At 41.0% G+C, this 19,744-nt stretch overlaps 1 protein-coding gene across 2 annotated transcripts in view; it reads left to right on the top strand.

Moving 5' to 3' along the window:
• Positions 1 to 19,744, top strand: part of DBNL (drebrin like) — a 902,612-nt gene that overhangs the window by 824,034 nt on the left and 58,834 nt on the right. The gene's annotated exons all lie outside the window — the stretch shown is intronic.

Here is a 19,744-nt window from a genome sequence, read left to right as displayed (position 1 = left end):
GTCTGCTGTAGCTGCCATGTTTTGTAGCTATGGTATAATAGGCATCTAAATGCTTATTTAAAGAGCTAGGGTACTTGTCTTTCTTGACCTGCAATAACAGCTTAGTGTTTTAGCCCTAGTGTGCCTTTACTGACATGTCAAATGTATAGCAAATAACTATTGATTAGTAGAAGTTTTTGTAAATATGGTATGTCTAATTTCACTTCTTAAACTGCTTACATTTTATCAATTGTGTGTGCAGTACAGTTGTTATTGTTGAAGTGACACCCCAACCCCATGTGCAAAAATGGGAAAAGGGGCTGAGGATGGGTGGATGTGCAGTACAGATTGCCAGTGGATGGAATTCAGGAGCAGGTTGTCAGGCTGCAGAATGAGTAACATGAGATGCTGGCTGGTTGAGTCCCCTGCCTTTCTTCTGTAATGGAAGTGCAGAGCCAAAAGGGAAAAGGATGCTTCACCTACTGCAGCAGGACAGCTCTACAGTCTGGGATGAGCTCAGTAGGTATATTAAGTTACCAAGTTTGTGTGGACATCAATTGCAGTACTGCTTGATGAATGGATGGCTTAAGCTGTATTCCAGTGTGCATGCCAGAAGGAGGAGAGGTATATTATGCATCCTGAAGCTATCTTCTTCCTGGGGGCTGGTCATGGCCCATTAAGAGCATCCAGGTAGTTCTGTATCAGAGAGTTGTAGCTTGATAGTCTGGCATCTCATGCAGCTCACCTATTTTATGTCCTCCTTAAGATCATTTCCAAAGTTTTTTTTTAATATATTTCTTTTTGCTGTGATATGCTGTCATCATGAAAAGTGGGCATTCTGATTCTAAAATATGTAGTTTGCTGTAGTTACTTCTGCAACTGTATGTATTAAATTTAATAAACTTGGCTTTGTGTTTACTGTATGCTGATCAGTTGTCCAATTGCTCCATGATTCTTTCTCGTCTGATGCAACCTTCTGATTATGCAGGTGTGTCCCTTTGGAAGTCTAGAGCAGAGTTCAGTACATAGTCGTACAGAATACAGCATAATCAGTCACTCAGTCTGTCAAGCTGATTCCTCACCATCAACCTCCCCTCTCCATTTTTTTAAGGGATCAAGGTGCTGCAAGAACTGTTACTACTACTCTTGATTCATTGCCTCTCTTCCCTTCTGCCACAGTTATGCCTGACTATTGCAGATGTTCTTCCATAACACTGTTGCGGTATTCTTTACCTAAGGGGCCTCCTGCCAAAGATAGCCAAACATCTGGACAGTATACCAAAGCCTGTAGTACTTAGGTGTCTTACTTCACACGTATGCTCCCAGTGCAAGGCGTAGGGCATAAAAATGATGTACAGATGCACACACTCAGAACGTCTTTGCCTCCTGTCTGCCATTATTGAATTTCAGACTGAATGCCATTCTGTTGTGTTGGTTACCAAGTCGTGTTTTCAGATAAGTGCCCCATTGGGGTTTCTTTTTCTCTTTATTATGTCTATGTCATCTAAGGGAAAATTTAAGTGTGGGACATGCATTCCTCATAAAGAGTGTCACGACCAGTGTCTCTTCTGTTTGGGTGCTTCTCATGATCATATGCAGTGCCGTGTCTGCTAGGTGTTTGTGCCTAAGACCTACTTAATCATCTCTCCTCCTTGTCCGTATACCTGGAGTACCACCATCTTAAGTTGTTGGCTCAGGGTGCTATGGCAGATTCCTTCTGTTCCAAGGGGCAGCTGTCTGCCAAGAAGTTGGCCAAAAAAGTTAGGTCTGATGTGGTTGCTTTCCAGCCTCCATAGACATGTTTCATGAGGCTGGTGAAAGCCCGGAGGACTATTTGGTGGCTTCTTCAGATTCCTCTGAAGACCTGGGCTCGGGGGGGGAAGAATCTTTGGCCTGCTCTTCCTAAATCCCTTTCCCCTTGGACTATGGTTCAGAAGAGGATTCCAGAAGTCCAGATTCCCCACTGGAGGAACTCTTCTTTGAGGATAACATTGCCCATATAATAGATTATTTTAAGTGAGATTGTTCTAAAGTCAAGTGCTTCAGAAAAGATAGTTATAAGCTCATACAGATGGTGATCTAAGCCATCTGCTGTTCTTCCTGTTCTAACTGCCCTTCAGGATACTTTCCGAATATGCAATACTTTCATGCAATCCCAAATAAAACCAAGACCCAGTCCCCCAAAGGCAGGCATCCTGTCTGGTGGACCCCAGCCATAAATAAACTATGCAATAGAAGGAAGCTACTACATGATGGAGCAAAATCCATAAAAGGGAAGGCATCTCTGATCAGTATTAGCAAAAAAAACTACGGTCCCTCATAAAATAATCTAAGGCCAGCTTCGAGAGAAAAATTTCACAGGACACTAAAGATAATCACAAGGCTTTCTTTAGTTATGTTAGGAACCTGGGTGGTAACTCCCAGATATGCTCAGAGTTAGTCCAAAATGACAAAAAATACACTGAACCCACAGACATTGCCAACATCCTGGCTGACCGGTTCAGTGCAAACCCCCCCCCCCCAAAAAAGAGCAAATATCTATCCCAGCAGAGTGCTGCCCCCCTGACATTTCAGATGCTCAGGTAAGAGCTGCCCTCTGCAAAGCAAAAAACACAGCATCAATGGGACCAGATGGTGTCCCGAGCTGCGTCCTACATGAACTCCAAAAAGAGCTGAACCCCAACATAAAGCTACTGTTCAACCTCAGCCTTACTACAGGATATGTACCAAAAGAATGGCGTACAGCAACAGTGGTCCTTCTCCACAATGGTGGTGCCTCAACGGACCCTGGTAACTATCGCCCCATAATCCTACCCAGTTTGGCTTTAAGGGTAGATCCTGCCTCTTAAACTTGGTCGATTTCTTTGAATCAGTCACCAAGGCCATTGACAAGGGGAAGGTGGTCCATACAGCCTTACCTGGACCTTGCAAAAGCCTTCAATACAATACCCCACTCTGGCATCATAGATAAGCTCTCCAGCTTAAATATAAACCTCTATGTCATTAGATGGGTTGTAAACTGGCTCAAGGACAGAACACACATGGTCAGAATTTCTGTAGCCATGTCAGACTCCAAACCAGTCACAAGCGGCATCCCACAAGGCTCGGTCCTGGGACCTCTCTTGTTCGGTATATATTTCTCGGAAGTGCAGGCCAACACGGGTGGACTATGGCTGACAAAGTTCGCAGATGACTGCAAACTGGGCGCCATAATTGACTCTCCAGCTGACACAAGCATCCTCCAAAAAGGTCTCATAGAGACAGACAACTGGTGCCAGAGCCATGGCCTCAAGCTCAACGCCAAAAAGTGTATAGTCATCCCCTTTGGCAAAAACAAAGTGCCCACAAATTACCACATAGGTGGTAACCCATTAAGTACGGAAGAAGTAATTAGGGACCTGGGGACCCAAGTTGATAGCAATCTCTCATTTAACAATCACGTGGCCAAAGTGGTTAGAAAAACCTTCTATATAGCCCACCTTATGAAGGGATTCACATCTAGATCAAGGGAGGTCATCGTGCCTCTTTACTCATCCCTCATCAGGCCCATAATTGAATACAATGCCCCATTCAGGATGTACCTTACCTGACACCTGCAGCAACTAGAAAGACCCCAAAAGTACCTCACTAAGAGGATCAAAGGGCTCAAAGAGATGCCATATGCTGCTCGGTTAAAGAAACTCCAGCTCTACTCAGTTGCATACTGCCTACTTAGAGGTGATCTGTGCCTGACGTATAAGGCCATGTCCAACCCGGAATTGATGGACATGTTTCGCCTCAGAAAAATCCAAATCCCTTCGAGCTACACGCTCGAGGGACTTGAACCTTAGCACAGAAATAAATAGGACATGCTGGAGGGACAGATTCATAACCCAGAGGCTCCCTTCACTCTGGAATAGAATCCCAGTCCAAGTTAGGCAGAGTCCCTCAATGACCCTCTTCAAGAGGAATCTTGAGTGGATGGGAGATCGTAGGTTTACCCCGTGGATCATTCTGTGTCACTGTTAGACAGAGGCACAGTAAACTAACCTTGAAAAAGTGGATAGTAAAACTCATTTAAAATGGGTGGCGAAAGCCAAACACACACTGGCTAGGCTTACAAATGCCCTAGGGCAGATAGCCTAGTATGAACCTATGAACCTATAACAGCGTCTTTAGCCTAGTATGAACCTATGAACCTATAATAGCATCTTTAGCCTGTGACACACTGCCTCCTGCACCTAAGAAAGCCAGATAAATTTGCATTCCTCACGTACAATAAACTCTATTTATGAATACCCTTCTGCGGACCCTTTTGTAGTGTCAGTCTCCTCTGATAAGTCGTCCAAGTTATTGCCGTCTACCAAACTGCTGTCTTCTGATAAGGATGGTAGGGCTGGGAAAAAACATTTACACTGCTGCCACTTTATCCTTTAGGGCCATCAACTACCAGACTCATATGATCAAAGTGCGTTTTGTCCCTCTCTTCTCAGGTTTCCAAGGTGCTTTCTGAACTTTCTAATTCTGAGGGGGAAGGCTTCAACCCTTTCCCTGCAGGGCTGTACTTCTCAAGGTGCTGCCACTCAGTCAAATGCAACTATGATGCAGCTGAATGCCTTTTTTCAGGTGTGCCACCTTTGGTTCAGTTATGAGATGTTATTTTTGGCTTTGTCTTCAGGCTTTGCCTGTTGACATTAAGGCCAAACTCTTGGATGCCCTTTTGGATAATAAAAATCTTTTTGAATCTCCTGCAGCTGAACTTGATAAGGATAGTGTCTTGCAGGAGTTGAAACATATTTTTGTTTCTCCTATTCCCAAATTTTAGAGGAATTATCCCTCTAGGTCTGCTTTAGGTCGTAGGCAATCTTGCCCTCCTCCTAAGGGCAGGAAGGGTTCTAAGCATGCGCCTCCTGCTAAGTCTGCTCAGGTTCCTGCCTCCCAGAAACCTCCTATCCGGGATAAGCTGGGTTCTACTTGTCAGTTTGCTTCCTTCTGCCCTTGGCTGGGTTCCCTTGTCCCTGTCTTTTCAAAATGGCTTGAGATCACTTCAGACTTGGGTTGTGCCCATTGTCTGTCAGGGGTATTTCATGTTTTGGAAATCCCTTTCTCTCTTTTCAGGCATTCCTCAACCTCACTGAACAGCTGTCTCATTTCTCAGCAGAGGTTCTGTCTTTTGACTCAGGACACCATTCAAGCCATACCTCCTGCTGAGGTAGGGAAGGGATTTTACTGCAGAATGTTTCTTGTAAGACTAAAGGAGAGTACTTTGAGACCAATTCTGGAGCTTTCCCGGCTGAACACCTTTTGCAAGATTCCTTCCTTTCATATGTTTTTTTCTGCATACATTTCCTTCTCTTTTACCCCAGTCCTTTGTGGTCCCTAGATCTCAAGGGTGCATACCTTCACACCCCATCCAGCCTTGTTTGTTTCTTTCTCTTGCATTTTCAGTTTTCTGCTTTGCCCTTTGGCCTTTCTGCTGCCCCAGTGGAATTTACCAAATGCCTTGTTCCTGTCGTTGCTTTTTGCAGGGTTTGAGGAATTCAAATCATTCCCTATCTGGACTTTATGCTTATTCTAGCTCCTTCCCCCAACACTCTGCTGCAGGATCTCCAGTTTACTACTTCCCTGTTAGTCTGCAGTTCTCCATAAACTTCCAGAAATCAGTTCTGATTATTTCCCTTGGTCATATTTTTCTTGGCTGCAGGCTTCAGAGTTCCCATACCAGCATCCCTTTCCTGCCCCCAAGGCTATGTCTCTAATTGCTTTTTTTCCAATCCCTTTTTCCTCTCGTGTCTTGTCTCCACCAGGGAATTTCTCAGTATTCTTGGGTTCATTGTTTCCACCATTACCATTATTCCTCTTGCCAGGCTTCATATGAGAAAGCTTCAGTGGTACCTCAAGTCAGTGTGGCTCCAACTTTGCTACTCCCTGGAGTTCCTGGTACTTTTCCTTCCCTGTCTCAAGCTTGAGCTTCAGTGGTGGATTCCTTAGCTTTCACTCAATCTGGGGCCTCCTTTTCAAGTTCCATTTCCAACTCTGGAGCTCTTTATAGACACCTCAGACAGGGGGTGGAGTGCCTCCTGTGGCCCCATCAAGGTTCAGGGTCTCTGGCCTCCTCATCCGGAGGTCAGACCACATCTATGTAAAAGAGATGAGGGCTTTGCTTTTGGCTCTTCAGGCTTTCCACTCCCTCTCTTATCCCAGACCCTTCAAATTTTTTCACAGACAGTACTGCAGTGATGTGGAATGTCATCAAGGAATGGGGCAAAAGAATCCAGTCTTCTTTGCAGACTAGATTTTCTGGTCTCAGCTCTAGCTATCCACTATCAAGTGGCTTTTCAGGCAGTTTACTTTCCCTCAGAGCACAATCTAATGGCAGGTCTAGCACACATGCTCATAATTGGAGGCTTCCCAGAGATGTGTTCCTGGACATTGTCATTGGTGGGATACTCCTCAGGTAGATCTTTTTGCCTCTACTCTGAACAGACAACTTACTCTGTTCTATTCGAGAGTTCCAAGTCATCTGGTTTGGAAAGTGGACAACTGTGTCCTTTTTCATGGAAGGGGATGTTTCTTTATGCCTTCCCTCCCCTTCACCTGTTGCCATGAATCTTGCACAAGATCAGGCAGGACCTCCCATGATCTTGTTGGTGACTCCCTTTTGGCCCAGACAGCACTGGCTTTCCCTTCTTTCTCACTTGGCCAGGGTCAATCACCTCAAGTTACCTCACTGAGTAGATCTTCTCTCACAACACAAGGGATCTCTTATCTAGGCTCACTTTCCACTCTTCAGCTAACGACTGTGGGTGATAGGGTTTTGATCCCTTTCAGGCACTTCTTTTCTGAGGATTTTCTTTGGGTACTGCAGGAGGCCAGGAAACCCATTACCAGAAAATCATATAGATTCAAATGGAAGCAGTTTTCTGTCTAGTGCCTCTCTTGCCATCAGGACCCCCTTTCTGTGGAGGTTCCTGTGGTTTTCTCTTATTGGTGTGATTTTGGTCATGCAGGATTAGCATATTCCTCCGTTAAAGCTCACCTGTCAGCAGTTTCTGCCCTTGACTCCTTCTCTGTCCTTTAGATTTGAGGTCAAACAATTTCATAGGCATCCATATCAAGCCTCCTAGAAAGCCTATTTCACCTTCCTGGGACCTCAATTTTGTACTACTTGACTCGGACTCCTTTTGAGTTTACTTCTTTAGCTTCCTTGCAACATTGTACTTACATTCTTCTTCTTTTGGCTTTCACTTTGGCCAGGAGGTTGTCTAAACTTTATGTTCTCATGGCTGTTCCTCCTTACTTAATTGTCCATGGATACAGGGTGTCTCTTTGTACTACTCTTTTGTTTATGCCCAAGGTGGTCAATAAGTTGTCCCTTAATGAATCTATTCATCATCTTTTCTTTTTCCCTTCTCCGCAATTTGCAAGTGAGAAGGTTCTTTACACCTTGGATTTGCATAGATAGCTCAGATGTTGTTTGGTTTAAACTAAAGTTATACGCAAATTTGAGCATTTTTGTTTTTTTGATCCCAGGGCTTTGGGTTTGGCTGTTTCCAAGCAAACTATCTCCTCCTGGATTTCTAAGGCCCTTGCTTTTTGTTACTCTTTTCATGGGAAATGTTTTTAATCATCGGTGAAGGTGCGTTCTGCTAGGGCAGTTGCCTCCTGGTGCTTTTTTCAAGGACTTGGATACTAATTCCATTCCTGAGCCTGCTACTTGGCCCTCTGTACACACTTTCACTAAACATTAGAGTGGGTGTTATTTCCACAGCCAATGCAGGTTTTGCCGGGGCTATCCTGTATGGGTTTGTAGAGGGCTTTTCTGTTCCTTCCTCCTTTCAGGCTTCCTCTTGAGTTCTTGTATTCTTCCTTGGGTAAAGAATAATACAACAGTGAAATGGAGGGACATAATACAGTTGTGTAAAATCTTACCATAACAGTAGATGTCCCTCTCTTCACCGTTGCAGTATTTTCTCCCTCTATCCTACCCCCCTCTGTTTTAGCTCTTGCCCCTCTGGCCATTGACTTCTTTGCTGTCTTCTTCCTTTTTCTCTTACTGGGTACACATGTTCCTCTTGTCTCTAAGGGTATTCTGTTCCTCCTGGGGCTTTCAGTTCTAAGTGTGTGCATCCATTTATCACTTTTATGCCATACGTCTTGCACGGGGAGCATACGTGTGACATATGATGCCTGTAAATACTACAGGCTTTGGTATACAGACCAGACACTGGACTCTCCTTTGCAGGAGATCTCTTAAGCAAAGAATACTGCAACAGTGAAGAGAAGAACATTGACTGTTATGATAAAATTTTACACCACTGTACTGCCTTCCATTCTGTGATCCGTCCATCTTTTGGCTGGATGCATTCATTTTCTTTTGCCTTCTTCCTGTCTGTCTCAGATTATCTTCTCCAAACTGTCTTCTGCTTTCCCTGTACATGACCAAACCTCTTTACTCTGTTCCCCTTGACCTTCTCTGCAATCAGGGCTACTTTGGCTTCTGCTTTGCTATCGTAATTGTTTCTTCTGTCCCATAGTGTGCATCCTACCACTCATCTCAGGCACTTCATCTCCATCACCTCAAGCTTCCTGAACTTTTGTGCCTTCACTTCCCTGTTTTTTGTACTATACAGTAGCACTGGTCACACCATTGTTTTATACTCCTGACTTTCAGCTTCTTTGGCATTCTTCTGTCACACACTGCCCCTGATACTCTGTACCAGTTGGCTGCAGCAACTCTGATACAAGCGTTGACCTCCTCACACAGACTTTCTTTCTCTTCAGCCACCCCTGCCAAATGCATGAAGCTGTTAACCTGTTTTCCCTTGTATCTTAATTTTCAGCTTTGTCTGATTACCCCATTTGCTGCAGTAACAACACTATTGTATGTGCTCAGTTTCATCCCATGTAACTTCAGTTTTGAATTGCAGTTCATTTGCAGAAGTTTCTGTTCAGAGTCTGCTTGTGAGACAACCTCACCTTTCAGCAGTTTATTGATCTGTTCCTTTCCACCTGTTTGCTGATTTAGTCCATCACCAGGATGAACAGCAGTGGACTCTGAACTGAACCCTAATGCACACTGACTCCCACTGGGAATCCTCCTGAGTCTGGACACTGTTTATTTCTGAGTAATTGGTCATTGTACATCCATCCATCCTCAACCCCCTTTTCCCGTTTTGCACTTGGGGTCGGGGTGTCACTAAAACGGTGTAAACTTTGGTTCATGATGATTATCACTATCAGTTGGCTAGCCCTGCTGCGGTAGTTAATTCCCGCTCACGCACACACTCTTACCTACGTCCAATTTAGTGTGTCCAGTCCACGTATTGCATGTCTTTGGAATGTGGGAGGAAATTGGAGCACCCGGAGGAAACCCACGTCGGCACATGGAGGACATGCAGACTCAGTACAGAAGGCACCCCAGCTGAGAATCGAACTGGAGAGCCTCTTGCTGTGAGATGACAATACTAACCGCTGCACCACTGTGGCAGTCATTGTACATAGTCTGCACAAATTCTACCAGTGTTTCAGAAGCTTCTGACCATTGAAGGATTGCCCAAAAATCAACTTTAATGGGACCTTGTCATGTGTTTTCTCCAGGTCTAGAAACAGCCTGTTGGACTGTTTCCTCATGTACAGCTTTTTCCACATTGTCTGATTGAAACATTAAGTCAGTTGCGATTCATTGTTAGTTGAATCCAAAGTGGTCATCTCCTTTCTTACTCTGTGCTACATTGCATTTTCATTTATTGGTCACCCTGTCCAGCACTTTCATGCAGTGTGATAAGAGTGTGGTATCTCTGTATTATACCATGACCCCCCATTAATATTCCAAAACGTGCACACTGGCCAGTGTGCACGTTGTAAATCGACTTATACTAATGGAAAAAGGTCCGGTCGCACGGACTTTTTCCATTAGTATAAGTCTTTTAAAACACTATCGCTATGTTAAAAGAGTTTAACATAGCGAGACAGGTTTAAAAAAAAGCAACGGAGATCTCCGTTGCTTTTTTTAAAGCTGTCTCACTATGTTAAACTCCTTTAACATAGCGACACAGTGTGTAAAAAGCAACGGAGATCTTGCTTTCTCCATTGCTTTTTTTTTAAACCTGTCTCGCTATGTTAAATGGGTTTAACATAGCGAGACAGCTTTAAAATAAGCAACGGACATCTCCGTTGCTTATTTTAAAGCTGTCTCGCTATGTTAAACCCATTTAACATAGCGAAACAGCAAAAAGCAACGGAGATCTTGCTTTCTCCGTTGCTTTCGGCCACAGCTCTGATGTACTGCCTAGGCATGCGCAGTACATCAGAACTGCCGCGGATACCAGACAGCTGCGGAAGGGCAGCAAAGAGGCATTATACAATGCCGCCATTTAAGAAAAGTAATTATTTCTTTTCTTAAATAATGTCATAGTATAATAGCAATAACCCACTTCTGGGTGTGGGTAATGCGGGATTTACCCATGGTTGTCTTTGTTTGGTCCCTCTGGCTTCGCCCTCGGGACCAAACCACGCCAACCGTGGGTAAATCCCACATTACCCACACCCAGGCGTGGGTTATTGCTATTTTGTCTGTAGTTCTGAATGTCCCCTTTGTTTTATACTGTCACCAGAATGCTTACTCTCCAGTCATCTGGGAAACTACTTTCTGTCCATGTTGTACTACAGTGAGGACACTCAGGTGCTACTTCTGCACTAACTCACCAACATCTCCATCTTATCTGTGACTTCATCTGAACCTGCTACGTTTCTGGACTCATTTTTCTTATTGCAGTTCTTTCTTTTAGGTTGAGCTCTTCTTCCTCTTTCTTTGTAGACTTTCTCTGGGTTGGTACACCTTCTGTACATTTTTTCATTTAGAAGCTGATGAAAGTACTCCTTCCGTCTGATTTTGATGCCCGCTGGACTGCAGCAGAATGTTGCTAGCATCCCATATGAATGGTGTCTGATGGTTTTCTGTCTTTGCCTTGCATCCTGATGTGTGCCTTATTATTGTTCAATTTTCAGAAACCAGCACAGTTTCTCTTGATACCTTGATGTTCAGCATTAGATCACTGCTGCAATAGCCTAAGGTATTTGAACCCTAACACCCCCACACACTGAACATTTCAAAGCCAAAGGATGTCCTGCTTGTGCTTAACTGCAGCAGTGATCTATTAGAACATGTACTGTTAGGGTAAGTTTACTCGCACAACTGTTTTTTGTTTGCCATTGCAACTGCTCTCTTAGTCTCTGTTAGCCAACCAGTATTCCTCCTTAGCCTTGCCCATTTTTGTAACATTCACTTCTTCCTGCACTTACTCCATTCTGTTGATAACCTCCCAGACTTCTATAATTCACCAACAACTTTCCTTAGGTACCTTATAGCCATACCTGTCTCAGACGCACAGACTTCACACTTACTGTTTTGACAAGCTGCGATTCTTCATCTATTTCCATATCTTCATGATGAGCTAGAAATACAAGCCAACTGCATCTTGCATCCTGACCAGTACTCACCCTTAGACTGTAACTCCTTTTTCAAGGTTGGATTAGCCACTTGAGCCATGGATGAATTTGAGTACCCATCCAGTCACATCACACTGCTTGATTTGCCATTAGAGTCTATTTTAGAGGTGGGGAGGTACTGTGTAATGAACCTATCTTGCCACCATGTTTTATTTATTTGCTGATGAACATTTAGTTTATGGTTCTGGTATTTTTGGGACTGCTTTTCATTTGTGGAAATGCAAGAGATCCAAGACCGCTGTGCCCCTAATGACACAGAAGGCAAAAAGCATAGGTTCCCCCTCAGGAGTATGCAAGAGAGAATAAAGAAACGATGGTTCCAGTCTTTTTTTTTTTTTTTTAGTTTAGGAATTTAAAGTCACTGATCTCGAGTAGAAGCCTCTGGGGTCTCTCCAGTCATTTGCTATGTCTAGTAAGGTACATTCCAAAGAGGGTAAATAAGTAACTTTATTGGAGCTTTATTCTTTTGCACTGCCACTAGACACACTGAATTCCTGTGCTTTCACTTCAGTCCACTTCCAGGTCTTCAGCCTAGTCTTTATAGATCCTGGAGCCTTCTCTGATGACTATTGTTTTATTCTGGTGGTTGACGGTTTCTCTGGTGCTGGCTTTGCAATCTCCATTTCTAGCCCAGTGATTTTTTTCCTTATGAGGAGTCTGAAATGGCCTCTCCTACTTTATTCCTGTTGTCTAACCTATGGACCCAGACCATCCTAATGTACGGTTTGTCTATCCTGATGTGAACATTCAGATTCCCCCATTATCGAGACCAACTAATTTTATCTAGTATATTCTACAACTGCTGCTTGAATGCATCCTTTTCCTTACTATCACAACCCTGCTGTGTGGCATAGATTGAGATTGAGTACTGCCCTCAGTTTATACCGGAGTGTGACTGCCATGAGTCTAGCCAATAATTCTGACCTCCCTCACTGTTTCAGAAGATTCCCTCTCTCATTACAATTGCAACTTCTTTTCTAGTCTGTCTGTCTCCTGAGTAGTAGACTGTGAATCCCAAACCAAGTGACTTTGGTGCACTGCCCTTACACCTTGTGTCAGGACAGGATATCCAGTCTTCTCCTTACCATCATGTCATCCACTTTCAGACTGCATTTTGTAGCAATGCAACAATTCTTAGTTCTTTATTAGGTTGATTAGTTTTGCTTTCAGCTTTCACTTAACAGGTAAACCAGGCTAGGCAAATGACAATGATTGGCCAGTAGCTTATTGACCTAGTAGCTAGGTCTGTTGAGCTTTTTGGTGGGCATGAACACTGGCCTATTAGGGGTATTTAGACCTCTACCGTAATTAGCCTGGGTCCATGCTGTAGTGTAGAGTAGGCCAGATCATTAATGTATTTAGTAGTGGCAAATACTCTGGTTGAAGTTTTGTTGACATTAGTCAATGTGACCAAATCACCTACATAGCAGTGTGTTTTTGGGTCATCTTAAGCAGAGCATGGCACAAAAAAGGTTACTGAATGCTACCATGACCAGATTACCTGAGATAGGCAAGTGTGTTTTTAGTAGTATGAAGCAGACACAAAATGAATAATCAGTCACTCAGTCAGTCAGATAGTAAATCAGTAAATAACTGCAGTTATTTTCAAGAAGTAGTCAACAAAAGCAAAGTAGACCAGGATAAATTTTCTTGTAAGTGTATAGTGCTTGGTATGCAGTGTAATGACACAGATGTAATAAATAGTTGTGTGCCATGGGATGGATGTGATGAGGGTAATGCTGTGATAAAGATAAGATAATTATTTTTTGAAGATGACTATGCAGTGAAGATGATGCAGTGATGAATATGTGATGCAGATGATAATGACATGAAGAAAGTGACTGAGACTGTAATAATGACTATGAATGTGCAATGAAGACAAAAATGTGTGATGATGAATATATGATGTGGAATGATGCTGTGGTGATGGAAGCAGTGAAAATGATGTGATGGTTATGCAGTGATGATAGCAACAATGATGCCTGATGAAGATGAAAATAACACACCATTGTCACCTTCATTAATGTCTTCATCGTTATCGCCACCTCTTAATCATGTAATTTTTCATATGCATCATCATCTTCATGGCTTCTTAATCATCTACATCATCTTCACATTTTGAGCATTTTTATTTTCATTGTATCTTCATTACAAATTCATCTTCACCATCATCAGTATATCTTGTCACCCTCACCACATCTTAGTCATCTTCATTGTCTGTATCATCATCATCACATCTTTGTTTTCACAGATGCAGAGATTCATTCTAGCACCATTCCATTGAGTATATAGCACACATCATTATACTTATATTGTTGGGCTTAACAGCGAGATGGCTCACATACCCCTATTTCTTTACTAAAAGAGATCACACAATGATAGACAACTGTTTATTGCAATGTTGCATTGGTGTTATTACAGTGTATGCCAAGCACTGTGTACACATTATTCCGTTTTATTTTGTTAACTTGAATATATTATTGTCTGACTGGTTGTGCTGCATGCTGTGCCACTTTTGTTGAAATATGCTGCAGATGGATAAGACCCCTAATCACTACAAACTGTCCCCACAATTGCAGCTTGAGAAGGTGGCACCAGATGAGAGAATCAAAAAGCAATTGGGAAGCTACTTTGTGTAGATTAAATACAAACACAGGTTACATTCATCTCCACTGAAGTAACTTAAAGTAAAATCTACATAGTTTAGAATCAAACAGCTCGGTTCATATATCAAGACCTTAATTAGAAATGAAGCACTAAAAATCCCTTGCATGTGATTTTTTAAACTACAAAATAAATATAATACAAGTGATTTGCTGGTACACTGTATTCTTTGCAGTTTCATCAATCCTTATCACCATCATCCCATGCTACAGTAGTATTTATTACCTCTGTGTCATTGCACTGCATGGCAAAGACTTTACACTTTACTAGGAATCTTGATAGAGATATGATGAGGACGTGACTTCTGGCTGCACACTAACTTCTGCTCTCCCAATGTGAAAACAGAAACTGAGAAACCGCCAGTGATGGGATCAGCTTGGGTAAAATTCAGTTACTGTTAGTAAATGCACTGCCTGGATGTCAGCAAAGAAGAAACTAAGAGAGCCTGAAAGAAAATGAACTGGAAAGTCTGAAAAGAAAACACTGACTGGGAAGAATCCTGCAGCTGTTCAGTAAAAGTAGTACAAGCTCCAGCTTTGGTGCCAGACATGGCTTTCAGTAATTTAGAGGAAAAAATTTCAATGTGCTCATAAATAGGTTTTTGGCTGTTTCAAATGTTTTCCTTCTGATGAAGCTGTGACAGGAGTCACGGCGAAAACGCTCTTTTTTGTAACATTAAATTTTTGCGTTTAAGGAGAAGTTTTGGTTCCTGGCTTTCTTTTGGGTTAAAGCTTGCTTTCCGGACATAAGGTTGCCTGTTTTTTGTGCTTCAACAGTTTATTCTTCTTTTCCAGTTCGTTAATGTGCTCAAAGCCAATTAAAATAAATGAAACACAAAATTCTGAAGGATTCAATCAAGTCAAATAACAAAAGGCTAAAAAAATGGAAAAAACGTTCAACATATTCAGATGAGCAGATAAAATTGCAGAAATTGGAGGTTAAATGAAGAAAAGGCTGGCGGGGGTATGAGACTGCTTAAGAAAATATATTTTAAAAGTAGTAGAATTAGAAGACAGAGCACATAGGGAAAATCTGTGATTCTGTTGTACCAGAAAAAAACTGGAAGGAACAGACTGTATTTATTTTATGAAGGCACAAATAAGCAACTGGACTGGTATTCGACAGCAGGAACTGTTAATTGAAAGGGCACACTGTGTGTATGCTCCAAATCTGGCTATGAGAAAGCAGCCAAGACCTTTGTGAGTAAAGATATAAACCAACCAGCAGAAAGAGCTGATCCTGGCAAACTGTGACAAAAGGGTAAAGTATTAAAAGATGTAAACAGTAGTATGTGGAAAATGATTATTCACTGTACAGGCAGAAGAGAAACCAGTTTATTCTAGTAATCTCAGAATATGGAGAGACAGGTGTGAGATTCAAGCTGCTCAGTCCCAGCTGTCTGCAGAATATTTTTTCATGGAGGATCAAAGCAATTTTTGATGCAGAACAGACTAAGGGAAGACATGCAAATGTTTGCCCAACAAAAAGTGAACCATCAAGCAGGAGGAGAGACTGCTTCTCATTCTTGTGATAATAAAGCACACTGAGAGACTTTGCCAGTGAAACATTTTCCACTGTTCCAAAGGAAAATGCATGAGAGAGAGAAAAGCACAGGAGTTGGCTAGAAAAATCGGCAGTACCTTGAAAGTGAACTATAATCTGAAGTTGGGCAATGGAGATGCACAGAAAAAAAGACCAGCAACATGGAAATTAATGAATAGATGTGATACCGCAAAGCATCAGTAACATTTTTGAAAAACGGCTGTATAAGAATAAGTGGAAAGAATGGACTTTTTGTTGACTTTGTTAAACTTGTGAGGAACTGAAAAGTATTTTCCTCATTTCATGCTATTAATGTTTGGAAGAATTCTGAGGGGAGAGGGAAAAGGTAACTGTAAGTAAAAAGTTTTTGTTTCTAACATTTTCTGTGAAAAATTTCACAATGTAAATTAGATATTTTATAGTAATGCACTTCAGTTCTGTGTGATGGTAACTAAAGGAAACTGATGCTTTTTTCTTCCACTTCTCCTCCTTTGTTGTTATGAAATGAGGGTAGTACAGTGCAGAAATAGAAGAAAAGCCAGACAAAAGCATGTTTAAGTTAATAGGCTGTAATCTTAGATTCTTGAGGTGGATGATGAGGCATAAAATTACACGGATCATAATATATGTAGAGCTGATATTTTGTTTTCTTACTTTTGCATAGGAGAATGTTTGGATTAAGACCCTTGGCTTAAATGGAAACAAGTAAATATGACACCACCAAATATAATGAAAAGTTTTCATTTACCAATAAATGTTTCAGCTGGTCTTTCAGGCAGCAGCAGAGGACTTGCTTTTTATTTTTGTCTTACATTTCTATGAGCACAAGCTGATAATAGGGCAATAAAAGACAACATTTGTTTTTTCAAGGCCAAGTTAATGATTTCTGAAAGCATGCAAGCTGTATTCACTTTAGTGGTGATAAAGAACAAGCATTAAATAGTTTAAGTAGAATCACCTGCAGTAACATGCATCTTAGCATGGATAACCTCAATTTTAGGTTAATTATTCCCTGTGTTAGCAGCTGTTTGGCACACGCTCCTATTAGGAGGATTAAACATTATTTGAAGATGTACATTGTTGTGTGTTTGTATTGTTAGGTTATGAGGATGTTCTGGGCAGCATTTTTGTTCAAGGGTTTTTATTAAAACAAAAAGTCTTGTAAATGTGACATAGGTTCCAGTGTTAGGAAAATGTATAAAGGACTAATCTGCCAAACTTTAATGGATGCATGTATCATAAAAGCTGGCAATGGATATTTAAAAAAAAGCTGCCATATGGAATAGGTAATAATGACTTTTTACCGTAGTAGCAGCAATTTTCATATTTTTAAATGTGAATGGTCTCACAATATGGACAAAAAAGAAAGAATACGTATACTAAGAAATGCAGAGTACAAATAGCAATGCTACAGGAAATATATTTGGAAAGAAATGAGCATGTGAATTTGATAAAGAAAGGATTTTAGGATGAATATTCTGCAGAATATCAGGAAGAAAGGAAAAGAGGAGCACTGATACTAATTATTAGAGGAACTTCAGTAGCAATAGAAGACGAAAAAAATATAATGGTAGTTTAGATTTGTGGTAGTAAGGGGCCACTGGCAATGGATGAGGATTATGCTGGCATGTATTTTATATTCCACCTAAAACTGCTGTTATGGACCTTAAATATTTTTGGGGAGAAATCGGCTTCAGTAGGGAATATTACTTCTTAGTGGGGATTGGAATTTGATTTTCAACATTGAGACTGTATCTGGTGGACCTAGAAGGGAAAATTTAACAAAAGATGGTAGATTTCTGAAGAAATGTATGAAAATATTTGGTACGACAGATGTAAATTCAGTAGTAGGAACTGTGAAAGAATTTACATATTGTTCACCAAGGTACAGTAATAGACTATACCAAAATTTTCACAAGAGCTTGTGCATTTAATTGAGAACTTTTGACACACATCCAATGGCTGTTTCAAATCATGTGCCAGTAATTACAAAGATAAAAATTCAGAGTAATGAAGTAAAGATGAGATACTTCTGCTTCTCCACAGCCTGTTAAAGAAAGAGGGATTTAAGGAATGGGTAGTAGAAATTATCTGAGACTTATTTGAAAGTACTCCAGAGGTTGTAGCTAGTAAGTAGGTAAAATGAAAGGAGTTTAAAAGTAGGGTAGAAGTAAAAGGAAGAGATCTGGTTAAGAAGTAATAAGAATTATTCAGAGATGCTGACAAGGGTTAAAGTAGTACAAAATAAGGGGAGTTTCACAGAACAAGAAAATGGGCAACTGCAAAGTACAAAAGAGAAAATAAGGGAGTACGTGAATAATATGCATGAATTTAGAAAGATTGCTTTTAAGTAACTTTGTTTTTTTTTTTTATAACTGCTAAGCATGAACACTTTTGGCACAACAACATAGGTGATAAAGTAGAAAAGGGTTGTTGCCAAACTTAGGGAACCTATAACAAGAAAAATAACCAGAGATCTTGCAGATGTATTAAAGATATTTCAGAAATTTTATGAAAATGTGTATAAAGCAGAGAAGTGGGGAAATCAGGAAAGAGCACAAATGGAAATACTTATGGAAGACTTAAGTATATCAAGGTTAGAGGTAGATGAGGCTTGACAACTTACAGTTAAGTTAGGAGAAGATGAGATAAAATGGTGTTGTATAACCACTCTGCAGGAAAATCTCTGAGAATAAAAGGTATTCCAAAGGAGCTTTTGGGAGCTAGGATGGAAGAAAGTGATAAAGATCTGGAAGGTTTTAACAGTATTTTAAATGAAGGGTAGGCACCAACATCCTGGAAGAAAGCTGTGGTGCCTGTAATACCTAAAGACAAAGACCCATCTGATCCAGCTTCATATAGGCCCATTTCCATTTTAAACCATGAGTATAAAGTGTTTATGTTGATGATGGCTAAATGAATGGCAAAGGTGATGCCAGAATTGATGTCTGTAGACCAGTGTGGTTTTGTGGAGGGAGACAAACATTTGATAACATCATTAAAACAGTAATGATCCAGAAGGAAGAAGAAAGTATAACAATACTACTGTTAAATGTGGGTCTTGATGCTAGAAAGTATATTAAGAACAAAGTCAGTACTGGAATGGAGATGAGAGATTCTGCCAGTAGGGATTATTGCAGTTAGGGGCACAGAGGCTAGAATTTATTGGATGAAGCTTGCAAAGGAGCCAAGGAGGTATTAAGAGCAAATAGAGAGGGAAAGGAAATAGAATGGGAAGAAGTCAAGAAGACATTTGGATTGCAGCCTAGTGATCAGGATTAATATCAGAGTGTAGGCGAGGCAAAATAAATGGGGTATCCTAAATGAAAGACTTGCACTGGTTGAGTTTTTAACTGTATGTAGAACAGAAGCTGCTGTTAGAAAGGGGATAACTAGAAGGGCATATAAAATATTGCACATTAACTATTGGAATCAGTTAAAAAAGGTCAGAAAAGATTGGGAAGAGAGATTTGATATGCAATTCACAAAAACAATGGGAAGGCATATGTATGACCCCCATATTTATAGCAAAATCTAGCAAGTTTAGGATTTTTGCTTGGATATGTTTGCATAGATATTTTTATACCCCAAGTAGACTCCAAAGAATTTTTCCTCTGGCAGATGGTAAGTGTTTGAGGTGTAATGGGAAAGAAAGGGGTACCTGGGAGCATATGTTCCCTGAGTGTAATGAGTTGGTAGACTTTAAAAGTTCCTTAAATATTCTGTCAGAAATATTGGGTGAGTAAATGAGTGTAACAAAGGAATTTTTTTTTTGAGCTAGGATGCAGGATCTGAATTGCCTAGACATAGTAAGGCCTTAAGTTTAATTCTGGTGGCTGCCTAGAAAGCAGTTACTAGAAAATGGCATTCGCTTCAAAAATATCTAAAGTACACCTTTTTTAATTCATGGATCTGCTCCTGCCAGGACCCTACATAACCCCCCCTTTCTTTACTCTGGTTATAATGTTTATATGTTTTTTCAGCTCTAGCTCCCTAGAGTTTTCATCTGTTTTATTTCACTGCTTCATTCAGTTTAGTGATGTATGAACTTATGTTACAACATATGTTT

This window comes from Protopterus annectens, chromosome 9.part0 (assembly GCF_019279795.1).
Source record: "Protopterus annectens isolate FY-2018-M chromosome 9.part0, PAN1.0, whole genome shotgun sequence".
Lineage (NCBI taxonomy): Eukaryota > Metazoa > Chordata > Ceratodontiformes > Protopteridae > Protopterus > Protopterus annectens.
This window is presented reverse-complemented; position numbering and strand designations above follow the sequence as displayed.